The sequence below is a fragment of the Palaemon carinicauda genome, chromosome 40 (genome assembly GCF_036898095.1).
Source record: "Palaemon carinicauda isolate YSFRI2023 chromosome 40, ASM3689809v2, whole genome shotgun sequence".
In the NCBI taxonomy this organism is placed as follows: Eukaryota; Metazoa; Arthropoda; class Malacostraca; order Decapoda; family Palaemonidae; genus Palaemon; species Palaemon carinicauda.
Window position 1 is genome coordinate 25,287,896 of NC_090764.1, and position 12,500 is coordinate 25,300,395.

Genomic DNA, 12,500 nt, shown 5'->3' on the forward strand with positions numbered 1-12,500 from the left:
GCAAAACAGTTGATTCTTTAATCAAGAATTTAACACACATCAATTCCATGAGCTGCCCAATATTGACCAACCGTATCCTTCCCTTTGTTCACTTGCACGCATAGCTTTGTCACTATTTTACAAAACAGTGAAGTAATGATGACGTGTAGAATACAATGATTTCTGAGATAACTAGCTCTAAAGGAAGAAAGGAAAAAAAATATCTTTTATATACGAGATTGCTTTCTTTCTTATTCATGTCTGAACCCATCCATTTTAAGTAACAAATTTTCTATGACTTTGAGAAACTCAATAGCAAGTTACAGACTTGTCAAAAATTTTAAAGCATATCACACACACGCGTTTATGTATGTATGAAAGCAAATCTCAAAACTTTACCCGCTTCCCGGGATGGCGCTGACTCAGGAATTCCTTATAAATCAGTGATTTCAACCTTCTGAAAGACAGTCAACGGAAGAAAGGCACCACAAGGATAGAAACTAGGCAATGTTCCTCCAATCTACAAGAAGGGGCCAAAAGAAGATTCTAGTCTCCCTGTAAAAGTCACAGATAGGTTTCCAAGATTCAACATATATCTTAATCGTTATTCTTTTAGAGCTCTCTCTCTCTCTCTCTCTCTCTCTCTCTCTCTCTCTCTTGCCAGGGAAAAAAGTTGATTTTAGAATGGATAAACATTCCATTATCATAATATAAGCCTAACCATACCCTTCTGAATTATGCATTTTCTATACAGCCTCCTACAAAATTTCCTATTACTTGCGCGTTTATAGCTAATTTTGGTTTGACATGATAATTTAATAAATACCAATAAATATTAAATATACAACACACAGTTAATGGGCAATTGGTAATGACACGTCAATGAAGTAATTCTAAGTGTAGATTTGTAAGGAAACATATTTTTCCTAACCTACAACTCTACACTTACAACTGATGCTCTGAATCTATTTCATGGGCTTTTATATTTTTTTTTTTTATACTATTTTTTGGCAATATATCTTCAAAGGCTTTTGTGTTTTCTTTTCTATTTGTCAGTCTGCCGTTAGATATGATTCCTGTGACCTTCAATTAAATTGCGAGTAAAAGAATGACGAATTAAGATTGCGTGATATATACGATAGTAGCTTTGGAAAGGTTCATATAACAGGTGACTAACGATGCAATTATCTTTCCGAATAATCTGTCTTTTCCAAACCGCCTGTTTTTCCGTATGTTTTGTTATCTTGACATTATCACAAGAGACGAGAGTCGCCAGGGTTGGGGTTAAAAATGTTCCCAGAAAAAGTTTTCATCACTCATCTAACAACAATATTTTCTTTATCGGGTGCCCATTTGTTAGATTACAGAATCAGTTAAAAAGTATAGTATATTCAATTCATAAATATACCTGGTGATATGTTGTTAAAAAGGCAGTCCTTTTCATACATTACTTCACTACCAAAACCATGCTAGATCATGCTTGTAGTTACGCCACCTCAATATAATGAGGTTATTTGTGTTATTTTTGTTTTGTGACTGACATCTTCCATATTGCTCTTCTACTATGAAACTCTGGCCATTTTTTTTTTTTTTTGTATTAACGGTGTATAAAGAACACAGCACCAGGAAAAAATTATTTACTAGAACATCAGCCAACATAATCCTATTAAACATAGGATTTTCTAACTCTTCGTATAATCTAGAATGTTAATAAACTGAAATTTTAGTCGTAATATATTTGCTAAACGACTGAAGCATCAAAATTTTCATTGCAATTTTACCGATGGCTTCTGTGCAAATTGAATAATAAATAATAAATAATAAATAAATTTCTGAATTTTTTATTTACGTTTGCAGGAATACAACAACTAATTATGCCCTTATAAACGAAATTTGGAGTAATAAATTCAACTCAGATTTTTTCTTTCTTAAACTACGATTTCTAGAGGTAGGAAACAAATCGAGAATAAACTATTAAGCAGGTTGTAAGGAAACAGTATAAGATTTTATTTACAACTTACATACATAATCCATCATACTCGTCTGTAATCGGAGATGGGGAAAACAAGCAAGGAACATTATGCACACTATGATAAAGAGTCATGCGTGATGAGAGAGAGAGAGAGAGAGAGAGAGAGAGAGAGAGAGAGAGAGAAGCTATAAAGCTAATGAGACGCTTGGAACCTTGTAACTAATACAATAAATGTTTTGAACACAGAAAATAACTATAATACAAAGTCAACATGAATGAGTTTGCTTGCCAATGCAGAAACTTTACCACTGAAATCAATATGGAAGAAGTTCCTCTTTGATCAACTCTAAGTTTACCCTGCTTTTCTTTTACTAGTAATGCACATGAGTTTTAACTATACGCATATGTGTATTCATGTTTCCTCTGACCGGGTGAAATTTTGATGATGATATTACATACTGTTCCCTGTTGGAGCCTTTGGGATTATAACAGCCTGCTTTTCCAACGAGGGTTGTAGCTTAGCTTCATCAAGAAAATACATGGTTTCGAAGCAAGGATTTTTTATAGACTACCTTAGCATGTAATTATGTTTCATCAAAATCCTGATTTTTATTGTATCAATTCTTAAAGACAATTTGACATGGCTGCTGAATTGATACCAGTTTTGACACAACGTCTGAATATTAAAATTATAAAAGGCTGCTGCAATGATTCTGATTTTGCAAGGAGGCAGACAACTGGCCAATCTAAGGAGTTACTACCAGTTCCATTAGCGATAACAGATTGGCACCCAGAAACACTAAGAAATGGAATCAAAGGGATATTAGAGTGGTCACAGATGGAAAATCATGTAAAAAGGAAAGAACACTGGATCTCCACTAACGAAGCGAGTTGAATATTTGAAATTAGAAATAAATCAAAGAGGAAGTAGGTCACGCTGTCACATTAAAAGTTCAAGCAAATTGACTACTTTTATTGTGGTTATTTAAAATTTTGCTAAGTCCTTCCTACCTAAAGAACTAAATCAATGTTTCTAATGTATCTTTTGTTCTATAACATAATACTTTTATATCTATACAATAATGAAAACTATTACCAACAACGTACCAGTAAGCTTTAAATGGTCACCAGAAATTGACGGAGTTTAGGTAAAGAGAATGGTGTTAGAGATCTCATCTACTGTATATTGATGAGCTAAGAAACCTGAAGACTGTACCCTTCAGTTCCTCCAAAGGGCAAAAAGTACCGGCATTAGCCTCTTGAGACGAAGACTTTGAGTGTTTCCCTGAAGAGGAAGCATGCACTGGAAATAGACACTGAGTGACTATTCGGCTGTCCCCTGCAAAGGGTCCGCCTGATAGGTCACACAGGCTTCCTCTTGACATATGATATAACCCCTCTGTCCAGCTTCATAACACCTTAATAATTTCACTGGGGAATCACTTTGTTCATAATTTCATTGGGAAAAATCTAATGTTATAGGCTGCGATGGACTACCTAATCCTAGAGTGTGTTATTAAGTGTGCACTCGAGTGTATTCACATAAAAAGCACTTGAGTGTGAGACTATTAACATGTAAATTATTATGAGTACATGTAACAGCTAATGATTTTGGTTAATCTCTCTTGACCGACATGAAGTCACTTGCATTGAGAGGATGGGTCATTCTCCCGAGGAAACAAGTACAAATAAAGAAGAGATTAAGGAGGCAAATATTCACAGGTGGAGTCATGGTGAAATAAGTTGAAAAATGTTTCATAAATTGACAGCAAAAGAGTTCCAATTTCCACTTTGCTAAATGTGGGAAGAGATCACCTAAGGAGGGTTACGAAGCAAACGTGCCAGATATAACTTAAGTAGGATGAGTGGCGTCAAATCAGTGAAAACTTCGTCCTATTCTGAGACTGCTGAAAGAGGAAATCAACACTTCTTGGTAGATTTGGTTTGAACATTCAATGTACTGAAATAAAACGAGGGAGGTTATTCTAATAGCTGCAGGTAACAAAGAAAACACGAAGAATGTCAGCTAATTCTCGTACTGTATGTTGTTGGTTGGGGCAGAATAAATAATATTTTGAAAATGTTATAGAGAATATGCAAACATTATATTAATTTTATAGAAGCAAAATATTCCATAACACTCCCGCCTTTCACAGAAGTTAATATTAGTGTAGTACTAGAATAAATGTCATAAAGTTGTTCGTTTTTCTTAATCAAGCAACGAGAGAGAGAGAGAGAGAGAGAGAGAGAGAGAGAGAGAATGTGTGTGTGTGTGTGTGTGTGTGTGTGTTATGCCATGAAGACAGTCAAAACATAAAAAATAATTCCGGAATTTCTCAAATTTGGTGAAAAATGTTTTTTCTTCGATTATTCATCGGATGTTAGTCTAAATCCAGTGAAGGGTTAAGGGACTGAGCTCATCTCTAGGCCATAATCTCTGTAATTCTATAATCCTTTATTTATGAGCTTTAACAACATCTGTATTCAAGACCATTGCAGTTTAATCTAATCAAGAATATTTAAAATGTAACCAGCAATGGGAATTCAGTTCCATAAAATTTCACGGAATAAACTCTGATGAGGAACTTATTAAACGTCATCCGGAGACACTTACGGTAATCATATCCTTTTAGATGTCTATCTCTTCTTCTTCTAATTAATTTTGGTCACCATCCTATTCTTTAGAATAGCGAAGAAAAACCTTATTTGCAATTTAACTCGGAAATGGTCTCATGTTATAAAGGGACGCATTAAGAAGTTCAATCATACCACGATATGTCACTCATTTAATATAATCTTAATTTTATAGACGATTTATTCAAGTAAAAATTAAAACAATGATTGCCTCTTACGAAATTCGTGCCTTCACATACTCTGAAGATGATTATAAATTCACAGATTTCTATTAAAAAGAAAGAAAGTTATTCATAGTACGAGAGAGAGAGAGAGAGAGAGAGAGAGAGAGAGAGAGAGAGACGGCTAAAACAGATTTATTTCAACCAAACAGTTTTAAATAAATCTAACCTGCAGTTAGAAAATATGGACCCACTAATATTACTTTCATCCAATAACCTGCTAAAATTGGTACGATGCTCCTGTCAGAAAACCTCCTGATCATAAGTCTCTCTCTCACACACGCGCGCGCACACACACACGCGCACATATATATATATATATATATATATGTGTGTGTGTGTGTGTATGCATATATACATACATATATATATATATATATATATATATTTATATAGAGATGTGTGTGTTTGTGTATTATAAATATGGAAGAAAAAGTGAAAAGACTTGATTAGCTTGAGTAGTTTGATCTTATTGGTGACATCAATGGACTCAATGAGAATAAATATACAAGGACATCATATTTGAACAAGAGAATGGGATTCCTGAACTGTCAGTTTCACGACAATTCCAGTTAAATAAGATATTAGAAATGAGGATAATACACAATTACTGGAAAACGGACAAGGGCTTAGGTTTTATTTCCATTATCAACTAGTTAATATCAATAGGAAAACCAAAATACTCAGCATATCAATACCGTCTCCTCTATTCTCCAGAGTTCATCAGGGACATAAAGAAAGCTTTGAAAGAAAGTAAAAAAAGAATACCTGTGAGAACATTCTTTCAACAGCACTTATACCTAAAATAACAAAAGTGTCACGACCAAAACGCAAACTAAATATCAAGGTTATCAATTAAGGAATAACAATAACTTTTCAACCAGAAAAAAGATAAAAGAAAGTGAATGCAAAAATAACTGGAAATGTAACTGACGCATTTTCACAAAATAATGGAACAATTTCAATATGAATTCAAGGTCAGTGAGTCTGAGTTCAGGTGAAAACTTTTTTCTTTTATTCTAAACGACTGTTTGGCAGTCTATTAATTAACTTTTTATTATTTTTTTTTAATTCGAGATCCGAAGTAATCAATGAATAAACAAAAACTCGCACAAATGGAAAGAGATTTGATTTGTAGTTATTCAACTTTGGGATTCTCAAAGCTCAATTCCACTCTCAGAATCCAAACCTCTTGTTTTCTTTTTAAAGTCGTGAAAATTTTATTACCATTGCCATTATTATCATTAATCCTCTAAAAAAAAAGCCTAATTACATATGCCTTACACACACGCATATGCACACACACACACACACACACACACATATATATATATATATATATATAAAAACAAAACAAAAATTATGAAATGTATATGAGAAATGTAAATACGATATAAAACTAAACAAAGATGTGCTCTATGCTTTGAAGTAACATCTTTGGCTCTTAGAATATACATGGCGAAAGGAATTTTTGAAAAAGTATTGTCAAATTGATACATCTTCAACAGTCCAATAAGGAAATTCAATTAATTAGACATTACAATTCAAAGCAGCTCCAAGCATTTCCTTTTGAAATGAATAGTGCTTATATGATATACTGTAAGTAATCTGTGAAGCTTAAGAGTTCATCTATGTAAAGCTTTCTATACATGTACAAATATCCAGCGTTTCGATGTACGTATCGAAACAAACGATATTAGATAATCGATTTTCCGTTGGATAGTCTTCTAGTAGTGAAAATATCAACAATCTTATTCGATACACTGTTTTCCTTGTCAACATTGGTGACCCCTTTACTAAGGGCAATTGGGTAACTAAACCCAACAGGATTGTATACCGTTTTATTCATATTCTAAATACAATCCAGTATTGGGAATTCGATCAAATTGCCAAGTATTTCTTTTCTAACAAACAAAGACGATATTATCATCTTCATTAACTATTTTCCCAATCACGTACTGTAGGTACCAGAGATATTTAGGGAAAGCAGGCGTTCTTGAATTATGTTACATTACTTGAAACTAATAATACACATCTATGAATTTTGGGATAGTAGGACGAACCACCTTTACCTGCATCTAAAGTCTAATATCGAGATTGGATTGGAAGCTTCGTTACTTCTGAAAATGTGCATCCACTCAACTTCTCAAATTCTTCGGCTACAATTAAGCGAGTGACTTTCCGAGCATACATCTAATTTCTTTGTAAAGGTACATATTGTAATTCTGGTACTTCATTCTGCTAATGAACTTCAGACACATTACTTTACCTTGGAAACGAAATATTCAAAATCACTTACAATTCCATAGCGAGGTGCGAATTTAAACTCACGTTAAATAGTAATTAACAAAGAGAAACTATATCCTTTTGGTGTCCCCCGAAATTGTGTAACCACGAATAGATTAGCATTATCATTACTATCTTGTTTCATATGTGGTGATCCTTACAAGTTAATAAAGAAATAAATCAAAATCCGTTTAAATCAATATATAAATCAAATAAATATGAATATATTAATATCAATATACATAGAGAAAAATAACGATTTAGATGAATAAATGAATATCCATATATATATATATATATATATATATATATATATAAATACATATAGATAATTGATTAAATATTCATTTAGATAAAAAGATAAATTTTCCATATACATATATCAAATATGCACCGATAAATACATTAATACAAAACCAATAAACAGTTAAACACAAGCCAATTTGCCCAAATTTACCTAGATACCTTCACAAGAGAAATTTATTCTCAAATTATCTGTAAACTACAAAATCAAGCATCGATATATTTGAGGATCAAAAACCGTGCCAAAGAACAGCACATATTATCGCTTTTAGTTCCAAAGTTAACAGATGGAACAAGGAACATTAAAATGATAAACGGCCAAGAAGGACTTTGATATATAGTCATTATAAATTTACTCCTGATTTTTCTCGGGGTTTTTCTTTCAGGCGATTATAACCTTCAGAAATAGAAATATTGCTCCTCATTAATTTTGTTTATGTTACCAGCTGTGGATTGTTTTCGTTAAGGGTCTTTTACAGATGATGAGAGAGAGAGAGAGAGAGAGAGAGAGAGAGAGAGAGAGAGAGAGAGAGAGAGAGAGAGAGAGATCGTTATCGGTTAGTTCACCCGCTAAATTTAGCACAAAGCTTGTTATTCCTGAATCCTTCAAGACAGGCAGGATAATTCAGCAATGTTGTTCAAAGGAGATGAGTATTAAATAAATTGGCTAGAATGAATAAAGCATGAGAAATTATATGAATCAAATGAGTAGGACAATATACAAAGGAAGTAAATTGAACAGCAAGCAAAATACATCACGGAGTAGGCATGCACTTCTACAGTATACTAGAAAATTTCTAATGAGGCAGATTTGCGCTCACTCGCAAGGGTGCCCTTTTAGCTGGGAAAAGTTTCCTACTAGGTGATTGGTTAGAAGTATTTTGATTGAATAGCTCTATTGATTTTAAATAATTACTTAGTAATGTAAATTAAAACCTATTTACTAAGCTAAATGTCTCACTAAGATATATGATTAGAGTCAATAAATAATGTATATGATTAGAGTCAATAAATAATGTTAACAAATAAAGAAATGGTAAGGCTATAATTAATAACAATAGCTGCCGAAGTCAACAACAGGACCTTGTTTTCGGAAGCATGCTGCATAAGTTTGTAACTTTTTACATATTTAAAAACAAATGAGATAAATTACACTAAGCATAACGAAAACATGCTATAATAAACTTTGCGTACCAGAATGTACTAAAAACAGAATGAATAAAACTAGCTATTGGTGAAAACTTGCGGGGAGGTAAAAGGAACAGCTTTCAGTCTTATGGTAGAGGAGGTATCATGGTAGAGAAAGTATCATGGTTGCAACTCGGCGGTAAAATTAAGAATAAGTTTCATTGATTTTTTATACTACAGTATCCCCAAGAAGAAAATAGTGTTAATGGAATCCAAGCCTTTTCGAAAAAAATTAGCAATGCTTTTCTATACGGATTTACATTATATGCCTATGATATAAGTCCGCATAGAAAAGGTTTGCTGTTTTTGTAAAAGTTTACATTCTATAAATATCACTATTTTCGGTGTAAGGATGCTATAGTGCTCCGTAAGTTGCATAAAAACTAATACGAAGAAATATAGATGATAAAAGTCATCTTACATTATTCAGAAATTAAGAAATGTTATGCCATTTGAGGAACAACGACATGTAGAGAACGGAGAGTTCCGTATATTGCATGAAAACGAATGTGGAAAAGAGATGATAAAAGTCATATAACATTATTTAGAAAGTAATAAATGTTATGATATTTGAGGAACAGCGACATGTAGAAAACAGACGTCAATCCTTTTCATTAGACTCCATGAATAACCAATGCAGAAAGTTGACCATCACACAAATGATAAGTTTGTCTTTGGTGATACGTTCTCAAGAATATGCGTTAGTCTCAAACCATTTCCCTTTTAACGAGGAACAGTACTCTAGTTGATAATTTCATTCGAAAGTTGGTTCCTCTTACTTTCTATGAAAATTTAAACTTTAAACTAGATCAAATAGTTATAATATAAAAGAAATGTTGCAAAATAAGGGATCAAATATGAGATAAATCATATCTTTTATTCATCCGTATCTATAGTAGTTTTAATTTCCTTTCAATTTTTTATGAACTTATATTTCTCCAATAATAACGATCATTGTGAGGTCAGATCAAGTTATTCAGTCAGTTTATCTGTCTTAGGGATAATTGCTCTGACGTTACTATTTGAAATCCGCCATTGAGGTTAAAATCTCTCTCTCTCTCTCTCTCTCTCTCTCTCTCTCTCTCTCTCTCTCTCATTGAGGATTATTGTTAAGAAGCAACTTTCTGATTTCAGTCAGTAAATCTGTCTTTTTTTTGACACCATTACTTAACCAACTCCCATTATTGCGACGTTAGTTTCTGATAATCTCTCTCTCTCTCTCTCTCTCTCTCTCTCTCTCTCTCTCTCTCTCTCTCTCTCTCTCTCTCTCTCTGTCTTGATGTCTTGGGCGACTTTCAAAAACTATCAATCAAATCGAGAAATCTCTAACTATACCCCTGTTAAAAGACCAATGTTGATACGATAGTCATTTTCGTATTTAGTCACATTATCTCACCCCCTTTCTCTGTATTGGGACATATTGCTGTAATACAAATTACTGATTAAATGATCTTCCGATAGAAAATTCACATCAACGGAAAATAACAGAAATTAAATCCTTTTATCAGATGAGTTTTGCTGCAATTTCGCAATTTCTTCTTTCATCAAATCGTGATTCGTCTTTGACCATTTAAAGATATGTAAAGTATTGCCCAAGCAAGGGGTTGCTGGAACGAGAAATCCCATTCGCTTATCTAGACCAGAAAAAGAAGAAAGCAAACGAGACTTGATTTCTTAATAGAGAAAAAGAGCCGTCTTTCTTTGGGAGGCAACAGATTATAAACATCAGAGATGATGGCGTTCAGGTGAACATTTTAATGCGTGGGAAGCTTGAAGTAGTCGGAGAGGAGGGAATTCTTGTCTCTAACTTTAACGAATAGTAGTTGAATGTTGTGCTTAACTAATGAAACAACACCATTCACATTTGCTAATGTATAATGGGGCATAAATAGTTTAGCAGGAATTTAACCAAAATACGTTCTTATGAACTGATTCCACACTCACACAAAAACACATAAACACACACACACACACACACACACACTATATATATATATATATATATATATATAGATATTTATTACTTTAATCATGTCACATGTTTCTGTAAAATTTCCTCCTATGACTTGCATTGATTGTCTCGGAGTATGTCTGTATATGATATATATATATATATATATATATATATATATATATATATATATATATACATACCTTTCTGACTTAATTAAAACAAAAAATTTCCATACTTTCCCTTCCACGCCAGAAATGCAAATTCAACCCCTAGCAAAAATGGAGGAAAACTAGGCTTCGTTTTCAAAATAATTGCCTTGGATTTTTCCCCCTGGATTTTCTAACACGCAATCAGAAATAAAAATGCTACAGTGAGCTATCCCTGGATATGAATGTACTTTAATCTCTGTGCTTCTGGGTGATATAATATGAAATGAATAATTGCAATCATATATTCAAATTGATTTTACATTGCAAATGCAGCCATTTGTGACTCAAAGTAAGTATTAATTTTCTATATTCCACTTCATTCGTGAAAGTAGGCCTATAATAAATGGAAATTGCACACTAAATATCTCGTGTGGCCTATTTGGGATGTTCATTCGTATTTACATTAATGAAAGACTAAACATTTTGATCTCGAATTTGTTTGTTATTAATTGCATATTTGTTATTATATTTTTTCTCTAATGTTTACTTTCTTCATTTTAAGAAAAATGAAAAATTCATATCCTGATAGATTTTCAACTAACTAAATAGCTTAAACATGAATCTGTACAGGCATAATATTATAGATAATATTAAGAGGATTTATGTTATCTTGCATATGAATAATCACATTTATAATTGTTTATACCATCTCTTGATATTACAATAAGTGATTCGACATGTATATCCGAATAGAAACATGTATGCAATGGAAGCCAAAGGGAATGCATGGGAGGGGATTTTTTAGCTGACTCTCTTTTATGGAAGTTGGTTGCAAATGGTAGAGTAAAAAGCTTGAAATTTTCAAAATGAACTGTTTGCACATAATATGCGACGCAAAGATAAAATTTGCGAATTACTTGAAAAAAGGTATGGTAAAAAGGTTACTGTATCTATACTGCATACTAATGTTTTGTTCTTGTGAAAAAATATATGGCATATAGTTTGCATGAAATAATGCATAAGTAAAGTGAGTTATGTGGAAAAATAAGAGAACCTAGTAAGCACAGAAATGGAAGGAAAAAGGAACAGAAAAGGGGTGGTGTTAATATCCATGAAGAGACAGATATAGCATTCTGGGTACATGTGGGGTTCGAGGCACAGCTATTACACCTGCTGTGCAGCTATATAAATCAACTAATAATATGAAGTTTCCTGCTTTAAAGCTCGTCCCAGGTAGAAGGTTGGCTAAGACATCAGCCACCCGTTGAGATACTACCCGTAAAGAGTTATTGGGTCTTTTGAGTGGCCAGATAGGACAACATTATATCCCTGCTTGATTAGTGGTCATTTTTCCTTTGCCAATACCTTCACCTAATAATGTATCATATTTCATTACACATCCTCCTTTTTCTTCATACACCTAACAGCAGTAAAGTGATTAACTATTGTAATTGTTCAGAGTCTACTTTCCACTTAGTATGGGTAGAAGGGTCTCCTCTAGCTATGGTAGACAGCTATTCTAGAGGACACTAAAAAATTAAACCATTGTTCTCATATCTTGTCTAGTGCTCTAGCCTTGGTACTAACGCTATCTCAGGTTAGAGTTCTCTTGCTTGAGGGTGCGCTCAGGCACAATATTCCAATTGTTTTCTCTTCCTCGCGTTAGGTCGTTAGGCTTAATCGAGGTCCATGGAAGCCTGGTGGTGTGTTTCACAGACTACATAGCTACAGTTACCTCCAGACAGTATGATATTCGATTATGCTCAGAAACGTTAATTTCTCAAATAAGGTACTTATCTAAACTGTATTCAAGG

The 12,500-nt window shown here is 33.2% G+C and overlaps 1 long non-coding RNA gene across 2 annotated transcripts in view; it reads right to left on the minus strand.

Annotated features, from left to right (window-relative positions):
• Positions 1–12,500, minus strand: part of LOC137632001 (uncharacterized) — a 494,817-nt gene that overhangs the window by 245,730 nt on the left and 236,587 nt on the right. The gene's annotated exons all lie outside the window — the stretch shown is intronic.